This window comes from Dama dama, chromosome 11 (assembly GCF_033118175.1).
Source record: "Dama dama isolate Ldn47 chromosome 11, ASM3311817v1, whole genome shotgun sequence".
NCBI classification, from domain to species: Eukaryota; Metazoa; Chordata; class Mammalia; order Artiodactyla; family Cervidae; genus Dama; species Dama dama.
Genome location: NC_083691.1, coordinates 42282621 through 42292715, shown reverse-complemented (window position 1 = coordinate 42292715; position 10095 = coordinate 42282621). Strand labels below are relative to the sequence as shown.

General features: G+C 51.3%; 1 long non-coding RNA gene across 1 annotated transcript; it reads left to right on the top strand.

The window, feature by feature from the left end:
* Positions 1-2997: 2997 nt before the first annotated feature.
* On the top strand, positions 2998-4617 carry LOC133065508 (uncharacterized). The gene is made up of 3 exons (XR_009694902.1): positions 2998-3088; positions 4264-4439; positions 4596-4617. It is a non-coding gene; the product is annotated as an uncharacterized LOC133065508 (long non-coding RNA).
* Positions 4618-10095: the final 5478 nt, after the last annotated feature.

The following is a 10095-nucleotide window of genomic DNA, read 5'->3' as shown; positions in this document are numbered from 1 at the left end:
ATGAAAATAGATTCAGCGATGAAAGCATTTGGAGCCAGACAGTGGGAGAAATCTAATTTATAACAAGGGTTCTCAGCCATGACTGCAAATTAGAAGCACGAGGACACTTTAAAAAATATTGAAACTCAGGCTTCACCAAATGTTTACTCTGGGATGAAGCCTTTTCGCTTTCTTCCTTCCTTCTCTTGTCATTCTTCCCCCCGTCCCCTCACTTTTATTCTTTCTTTGTTTAAAAAGTCTTCCGGGTGATTCTAACATGCCAGGGTTGAGAACTACTCACCTAAAGAAGATAACAGTGTTAGAAAGATTATCCGATAGAAAAATAGATAAAGGACATGAATGGGCAATTGAGAGAGGAAATAAAAATGGCTAATAGGCACATGAAAAGCTGTTGACCCCAATTAATAATGAAAGAAATGCTAAATAAAACAATAATGAGATAGTGTTTCATGTATCAAATTGTCAAGCTTTTTTTTTTAATGAAAGAATATTCTAGGAATAGCAATTGTGTGTGTGTGTGTGTGTGTGTGTGTGTGTGTGTGTGTTGTGGTGTGACTGGAGCAGGAGTCTCTGTTTATGAAGATACCTGCCTACAATCTTTCCTGAGGGCTACTGGACAACACACTTGCACCTTTTGATTCATTAGTTTTACTTCAAGATTCTAGATAAAGATGCAAGGAGATTTTAACTAGAGTTGCTGATCACAGGAGGAACAAAAAGTAGAAATTCCTAATTATTTAACATTAGGAGATTAGTTCAATGAATCATTATGGTACAGCCATAAAACAGAATACCACACAGCCGTTGAATACGATTAGAGTAGGTGAATAAATATGTCCCTACTTGGAAAGGTGTTTAGATAAACTGAGTTAAAAAAATGCAGTTTCCAAATAATAATAATAAAATTTTTGCTCTGTTAGGAAAATGGAATCTGAAAAGGGGTATGTGCATGTATGTATCTGCACTTAGAAAGTGCATATTGACAAAACATTTGCATATTGACAAAAATATCTGCAAAGTTTTAGCAGGCATCACCTCTATGTAACACAAAGGGAGTATTTTACAATTTTATTTTTGTCTCTGTATTTTCTAGTTTTGCCCTAGAAAGGATGTACTTGTTTTTGTCAAAAGGAAAAAAAAAACAAAAACTTATTTTTACTTTAAAAGTTTACTTTCTAGAGCAAAATTTGCTAATCTGTTTTATTCTGAGAGGGGAAAGGTCAACATCATGGGGCAGTAAAACCTCCAGGTAATATTCTGACCACTCATCTTCTTCATTGCATCTCACCTTTGACCAAGAAGATAAACTCGAGGCTCAAATTGGATTTTTCCTTGTCTTCCAGGCCTTTTCCACATTGCTGGACTGTAAAATGGCTGAGAGAGGTGGCCCTGGGGAAAAAGAAAAAGATCCAGAGGTCTGAGGGATCCCCAGCAGAGTAGAGAAGAGTCCAGGTTTTGAAGTCCTGCCTCACCTCCATTTAGCCATGTGACCTGGCATCAGGCCCTTAACTTCTCTAAGTCTCAGTGTACACAGCTATAAAATGGGAATAATAGTAGTGCTGACCTCATGGATGGTTACAAATCTTCACTGACTTGATGCCATGTAAGGAGCTTAGCATGTCACCTGGCACATGGCACTCAATAAATGGCACTTCTGATCATTTCTGATTTGGGAAGCTAGACCCTTCCTGCCCCAGGGGTGGGCAGATACACACAGGGTGTCTCTGATGGTTGTGACCCTCACTGAGGTCCTCTGACCATCTTGGGAGGGAAACTGGAGAAAGAGAAGCCTAGCCCCAGAGCCACAGATGGCAGAAGGGTCTGCATAGCCTCTGCGCATGGACTGATTCCCTAGGAGCCACACTTGGTGAGGGCTGTGGACCCCCGGCCCCTCTCCACACCCTGGCACTGCATTCCTGAGAAGCCTGTGGACTGCTGTCCTTCCTGACTCTCCCTCCCTCCACGATAACTCCATTTACCGCAGCTCACGGGCAGATGTGTCAGAGCTTCCCAAGACCTATGGATTCATCTCACCCTTCCCCCCACTCCTTATGAAGTAGGACAAAGGGATTAAAAGCTCACCATCCTCAACCTTCATGACCATCTCTGTGCCTGTGAGCCCCTCACTGTCAACCCAGCGGGGAGCTCCTATCAACATGCCCTAGTGCAGAGTGAGGTGTCCCCAGGCATGGCGTTCCCCAACCAGTGGAGTGGCTACGGTCTTTCTCCCAGGCTCAGGGCGGCTCCTTAACAACTGGTGCAGGTGCCCTCTGACGAAATGGGCTTTATGCCCTCGGGAATAAAGTGGCTTTATGATTTCCAGAGGTTCCGTCTGAGAGTTGCAGGGGTTGTGCATCCTCCCTGACACAGAGGAAGCCATCATCACGGAGGCAGCAAGTGGCCCCCTATTCTCCACCCACGTCCGGGGCAGTTGGGGTTGTGGGCTGTCAGAGACCAGGTCCAGGGAAACAGTGCTGGGAGGAGAGAGCCTTTATAGCACCCATGCTATAAACAGCATGAAAGTGTTGGGAGAACATTTCAGGTTTTTAGTACAGAGGACCTGGTGGGCCTGAATGAGTGAAGAGATGAATGAGTGAATGAATGATTCAAGCTTACTTTTTTATTTCCAGAGTTAATTGTGCCATGCTAAGGCACTTCAGTCATGTCTGACTCTTTTGTGACCCTATGGACTATAGCCAGCCCAATCCCTGTCCATGGGATTCTCCAGGCAAGAATACTACAGTGGGTTGCCATGATCTTCTTTAGAGGATCTTCCCAACCCAAGGATTGAACCTATGTCTCTTATATCTCCTGCACTGGCAGGTGGGGTTTTTTTTTTGTTTGTTTTTTGTTTTTTACCACTAGCGCCACCTAGGAAGCCCTAGAATTAATTAAGGTAGAATAAAACATCTGTGGACATGCTAACAGCCACTAGAAAACAGTTCATTAAGCCCGGAAGCGTAGTTGTAGCAGGCAGCCACATTGTGCGTTTCCTGCCCAGCAGCTAAAAGCAGAACTTGGCCTGCAGAGCAATACTTCGGTCAGCTATCGAATGAATGAATAAATATTACCAGACGTCTCAGCTAAGGTAGAAAAACGGGGAGGAAGCTCTGGGTCTGTCTCCGCACCACACAGAGTTAAAACCACTTGTACTTCACTGTGTGACCTGACAGCTCGGCCAGCTTTGGGAGTCAAACAGCCACAGATGGGAAACGCATTTAAAAAGTGAAATTAACAAAGCAGGAGGGGCAGGGGCAGATCAGGGGGTTTCAGTTCACACCTCAGGCCGCTTATTAATCTAGTAATGAGAGCAGAGCTTCTGCTACACAAATAACACCTGCCTGGGGTGGCAGGCCCTCCCGCCTCAGAATTACCCAACATTCTTAGATACACACACACACACACAGGGACTGTGTCCTGGGCTATTCTAACGTCTCAGCTGAGTTAGGGTTGGTGGGGACTGGATTTCCTGGAAGTGGAACTTCTGGCCGGGACCAGGTGCTCAATGACTTCTCGGGAGAGGCGGGTCGAGGCCATCGGGCAGCCCACTGCTCAGGCCCTCTGCCTCAGGACTGTGCTGGGGACTCCTGGTGCCTTGAAGGCTCTCCCTGACCTGGGCTTGGTCCCTGGGGGTAAGGGGTTGCCCCGGTCTGAAAGGGACAGCACTGCGGCAGTGCCCAGGCCCTGTCAGGCAGTATCTGGAGCGGATAGCAGGCTGGTGAAGCTCGGGTTTTTCTCCTGGGGCGTGGCCTCTTTTTGTGACTCAAACGCTGGGAATTTGGGAGCCCTGCTAGGCTGCTAGCCTCTGGCCGAAGTTGAGCTCCCAGGAGCCCTCACCAGGCTCAGAGTGAATGCACTTGGGTTTCTTGGCGCCCCCCACCCCCGACCCCCTCCCATTCCCCTCAGTGGGTTCCTTTTGTTGTCATTAAATCCCCTCCAATCTCCCCTTCCAAAAGCTGGCAGATCCAAGTGGAATTCAACACCCAAACACTCACACAAAAGCTAGGATTAATAGCTGGCTTTGTCTGGGCACAGATGTGCAGCAGCTTGGAAGGGTGGGGGGAGCATTTTTCCTGCCACTTGAGTCAACTCGCCTGGCTCCGCACTGGGGGAGGGAGACGGAGGGGAGGAGGGTCGGCTGCACGGACCCCTCTCCAGGGCGCCGCACCCCACCTCTCTGAGCTGGTGCGCTCTTAGGGGTCCGGCCCCACCAAGGTGGCTCAGTCTCCCCTCCTTCCCCTTCCAACAAATCACACTCCACAGCCAGCTGGCGCTCACAGGCCCTGGACCCGGTCCCTGTTCCTCTGGAGTCCGAGCTCTGAAACAGGCCCCAGCAATCCTCCAAAACCCCGCGAGCTGAGCACTAACGGGGGCGGGGGCTGACAGGAGGCCCACAGGAGCCCGAGAGCGCAGGCAGTCAGGGAAGTTTCCCAAAGGAGGTGAGCGGCGAGCGGAGCTCCGGAGGGTGGGCGGGGCCTGGCGGGGCGGGGAAGAGGGCGTCCTGGGAAGAGTCAGTGGGCTGGGAGAACGCGGGGCTGCAAAGCCTGAAAAGGGTTTTGTTTTGTTTTTTTTAACATATTTCCTCCTGGCAATAGGGAGCCACTAAATGTGCAGCAGAGTAGGCGCTGAGGGAAAACGGTGAGTGTGAGGAAAGCTGTTTTATTCTTGAGGGGGGCCAGGTTGGAGGAGGTGGTAAACTGAGGCAAAGCCGGTTCCCACCCAGTTTTCTCTGCCTGCGATAGAATCCCTCTTCTGACAGCCCATACTGCTGTTCCATGCCACCTGGGAGGCTGTGAACTTGGCCCTCAGCACATAGGGGAAAATATCATATTTCTCTATTGTTCTGTCAGGTCAATCAAGTCCTGTCCCCAACCAGGGAGCTGCTTGGAAACATGACATCAGCCAAGTTTCAGGGGCTGCTGGTGAGCGTCCCCCTCCCCAGGGTGGTACAAGTATCTGGGGTCTCTGGACCATCTGGTGTCTGAGGAGTTTATTGACCAAGACAGGTCCCTATTGCCAGGAGGTTTGTGTGTTATAGGAGAGAAAAAGAAGAAGGAAGAGGAGGAGAAGATGGAAGCAAACAGATAACTTCACATGATAATAAAAAGCTATGAAGAAAATAAAACAGAGTGATATACCTGCTTGAGAATGGAGTGCTCAGGGAAGGTCACTCTGAGTAGGTGGCATCTGAGCTGAGATTTGAAGGATGAGAGGGAACAGAACACATTAGGTAGAATCCTGTGTGATCTCTGATTTTAACTTTTTAAAAAAAATCCACAAAAATAATCATTTCCTAGGATTCAATGAAATACCACGATAGGGTTTCCCTGGTGGCTCAGTGGTAAAGTATCCAACTGGCAATGCAAGAGACACAGGTTGAATCCCTGGTCTGGGAAGACCCCACATGCCAAAGGACCATTAAGCCCGTGCCCCACAGCGACAGAGCTCTAGAGCCCAGGAGTCACAGCTAGTGAACAGTAGCACAACTGCTGAAGCCCAAACGCTCTAATACCTGTGCTCTGAAACAAGAGAGGCTGCCACTGCAACGAGAGTAGCCTCCGTGCGCCACAACTAGAGAAAGCCCTTGCAGCAACAAAAACCCAGCACAGTCAAGCAAAGAAATAAATAAAATTTAAAAAGAAATAGAGGGGAAGGGAGACAAGAGCTTGAAGGGGTGGAAATTTCTTACAAAACTAAGAGTTGGTTGTTGTTCAGTCAGGTGGTGCTAGTGGTAAAGAACCTGCCTGCCAGTGCAGGAGACATAAGAGACGTGGGTTTGATCCCTGGGTTGGGAAGATTCCCCAGAAGAGGGCATGGCAACCCACTCCAGTATTCTTGTCTGGAGAATACCCATAGACCTGGTGGGCTACAGTCCATGGGGTTGCAAAGAGTCAGGCTTGGCTGAAGCGACTTAGCACGCATGCACGTTCATTCGCTAAGTCGTTTCCAACTCTTAGCAACCCCACGGACTGCAGCACGCCAGTCCTCTGTCCTTCCCTATATCCCAGAGTTTGCTGAAATTCATGTCCATTGAGTCGGTGATTCCACATGATCCAGCAATCATGCTCATTTATCCAAACAAATTCAAATATTATGCCCACACAAAAATGCTGCACACAAGTGTTTATAGTAGCTTTATTTGTAACCAGCAGAAACCGGAAGCAACCAAGATGTCTTTCAACAGGTGAATGGATACACAAAACATCATATATTGATGCCAAAAGTTCAGCCTCTCTGTAACTCAGTGCTGAATCAAATCTCAGAGACAGAGTTTGGGGTGAAGCAGAAAAGATAACCTTACAGCTTTGCCAGGCAGAGGGGGACACAGCAGGTTTCTGCCTGGAAAAAGTATGTGTGCCAACCTGGGAGGATTTGTTGAAGAATTTTTAGAGCAAATAGTTCAAGCGTGGGGTGCTGACAAGATTAGGGTATGTGCAGGGTCTCAGATGGTCCCCCCTACTCTTGATGAGCTCTCTGGTCCCTGTAATCTTGTCTCAGGTGGTTTCTTGGCTGCTCCTCCCTTGATTAGCTGTTCAGATTAACTATCCAGATGCTGTAGGAGCAGAAGGCCAATGGGAGCAAAGTGAACAGAGAGAGGGGAGATATAAGGTTGGAGAAGTAGCAGGGGCTGCAAAAGTCACGATAAGAACTTTGGATTTTATTCTAAGAAAGTCAACAGAGCGCAAGAGTGACATAATCGCATACTTGGCTACTCAATGTGTGGTCCATGAACCAGCATCTCCTGGAAGCTTGTTAGGAATGCAGGCACCATCTGCTGTGATGGGGATACTGTAGGACCAGCGGGCAAAGGTAAACTGAATGAAAGTCCAAGGGCTCCCTAACCTGCAGTTGCCCCAGCCTTGCCTTCCTGCAGCCTCCAGCATCAGACAAGCTTGCAGATCACTTCCAGGTGGAAAGGGCTCTCTCCTCTGTTTGCTATGACCCACAAGGAGCAATGTTAGTGAGCAAGAGTTCTTCTGGCCTCCAAAGGCTCTCTTGCCCATCTGATTCTTCCCTGTAGCCAAACTGAGGGGTCTGGCAGGCTGGGGATGCAGACCGCTAGGATTTAGGGGTCAGATCATGCCCCTCTGAGCAAGCCCCAAGACAGCTAGAGATCATGGACAATCTTTTGCGTGGCACTGTCTCCACTGTGACCCACAGCCTGGCCCAGGCCCCCGGCGGCAGTGTGACATGTCCGTGTCTTGCTGAACAGAGGCCTGTAGGCACACGCAGGCCCCAAATATGAATACCAACTGTGCTGCCTTGGACAACTTGCTTAACTTTCCTGGGCCTCAGTTTCCCTGCCCGAGTTTGTGAGTGGGTGGCCAAGAGAAGACCTAGTCCGGTGGCCAGCAGAGAGAAGGTGTTTTACAGAAGAAAGCGGCCCCACCTCCATCTCCCTGTGGGCACAGTTTTTCCCCCTACCTGTTGGCCTCCACACAGGGTCCCAAGCAGCCCCTGTCCACGATGCACAGTTGGTGTGAGGGCCCCTTAGAAAAATGACCCAAGCCTCTTCCACCGCCCACTCCCTGATGGCACAGCCCCCAACCCCTTTCTCACAGCCCCCCTCTGCCAGCCCCCTGCTCCCACACCCTACCACCTCAGCCAGCCCAGGGAGCCCTTCCTCTCTGCCTAGAGACTCCCTCCACACCCACAGCCCAGCTGGACTCAGGCCAGTCAGAGCGGCTCAGGCCAACCTGTAAAACAGCTGGAAAACTTCTTATCCCCACTGACCCGCAGCTGGGAGTCTGGATGGCCCCAGATGGCGAAGCCAGGTATTCAGGGCCCTGGAGCAGCAGGGGAGCCCTGCTCAGATGCTCTGGGGGCCCTTGCCTGGTGACTCAGAGGTCCTGGACTTCAAGACACCCAAGCCCTGGAGCCTCCCATCCCGCCAGGCTTGCCTCAACGCCCAGGACCTGGAGCCCAGCTCCCTGGACCTAAGAGGAGGGGGAAGGCTCCAGATCAGAAAGGCGGTGTCCTCAGCAGAGTTTGCAGCAGCAAAGATGGCTTCCAAGTAGTAAAGTAGGAGACAGACAGAGGCAGGGAGAGATGAAAAGGAGGAGAAGGCCAGCAGGGAGAGTCAGCGCCAGAGGAGTGTGGGAGGGAGTCGGGGGAGTGCCGGGAGGTAGAGAGAGGCCAGCGCAGGGGCAGGACACCCACATGGCAGTTGGGTTTGGGGCGAGTAGGAAGACTTAGCATTTGTCCCGAAGCTGGTTGACCTTCCAAGTGCTGGTCTTTTTAGGCTGGCTCCAGGAATCACAGTTAGGTAAGCCTCACAGCTGAGAATAGAGGAAGGGCATTGGTGCCCCCTTAGCTAAGCCCCTTCTGCTCCCCTCAACCTTGGGAGAGTGGGTGCCAGTGGGGGCGAGGAAGAGAGACTCTCAGGGACAGAAAGGGCTGAATGGAAGCTCCTAATGGCTGCAGCTCTTAGTGAGTCTGTTACCACGTTCCAGGAGATTTGTGACTCCAAGCTCCAAGGCAGGCTGTTGACCCTTCTTTTTCATAATTAACTTTCGGGCCAGTTTCTTTAAACTCTGAAGCACCAGAAGGTAATAAAGGTAGGAGTTCAGAGCCTGGGCCTGTATCCCCGCCCCTCTGTGTACCTGTTTTCCTGAGCAAGCTCAGCCTGCTTCCATTGCCACCCGCTCCTGATTTGTCCTGAGAATCAAAGAGCACAAATGTATGTGAAATGCTTTCTACACTGCTAAACTACACACACACACACACACACACACACACACACACACACGTCCAGGATGACTGTCGCCTTCCCTGGAACCTCTCCAGGCCCAAGGAGGCAGCATTCCCCATGAGCGCGTGGGTTGGACTGACTTCGAACAACAGCATTTCCAAAGCACTTGGCCACCTGGCACCGTTTTCAGCACTCAGCTGGGAGATAAGTGACCATAAATCCTTTTGTAGAGGCAGCCTGACTCGGCAACGCTGACACACAGAAACAGTGACACGCACTTCCTCCGGTGATGACATCTCGAGGAGACAAGTGTGAAGACGTCTGCTGGGTGTGTTTGTGCTCTGGCTTCTCCAGGCAGGCAGGCCAAGCCCCGAGAAGACATCGCCCCAGCTTGGCCCACCCCTCCCCCTTACCGTCTCGAGCCTTTCCTGGGGCCTGGGCTCCTGCAGCCATTTCTTGTCACTGCTGAACAATAGGCCTTGCTAGCAGCTGGCAGCTTGGCTTCCCTGCCCAGGGAGGGAGGGAGGAGGGTGGGAAGGAGGCAGCAGGCCGGCTGTGGGGCTGCAGCAGCCAGCCTGCTACAAGGGGGTTCCCAGCTCCAGGGATGGCGTCAGTGTGTGCGCCTCCTCGGTCATGGTCATGCACACCCAGCAGCTGGGAAGACGGTGCCAGGGGACTGTACGCAGCGGCCTCCTCCCACCTGAGTGGTTTTGTAAACTCCCGAGGCCTGGGGCTCTGTGCCCAGAGATGCTGGCGGAGGCCCCCGTGATTCCAACTTGCAGCCAGGAAGAAGCACAGCCCGCAGCATGTGCCATGAACGTAGTCCTGCCTCCTTCTTTGGCCACTGAGCCAACCGAGTCCCTGGGAGGGGAAGCAGCCGATCCAAGGTCACACAGCATCTTCAGCCCTGCTGAAGCAGTCCCAACTCCTGGTTCACTTCTGGCCCCACTGGGACACCTTCCTCTCTTGTCCCTCAGAGTAGTGCCTCAGTGGGCCGGGAGGGAGCCCTCTGGAGAAGAGGTGGGGTGAAGCAGCTTGTCCAAAGGTCAGGCAAGTGACAGAAGTGAAGTTCTGATTGGGCCACCATCTCCTGACTCCCTCACTTTGCTCAGCCTCCAGGCGGCACCTGCCTAGCTGGGATGACACCAGCAGTGATGATGGGTGATAGGAGAGTGTGCTGAAGGGGTTATAAGGGTCAGAGAGGCCCAGCCTGCAATCCCAGCTCTGCCATGAGCCTGCTGTGTGACCTTTGCAAGGTTGCTTAGCCTCTTTGAGTCCGGACTCCCTCCTCTATAAAGGGGAGGTGGTCAGATAAACCTGAAAGGGCTCGGGCAGAGTCCACCAGATCGTGCACATGGCACCTAGTGGTTTTCTGGCTTGTGTGAGTGCTCAGCAAGTGGTGA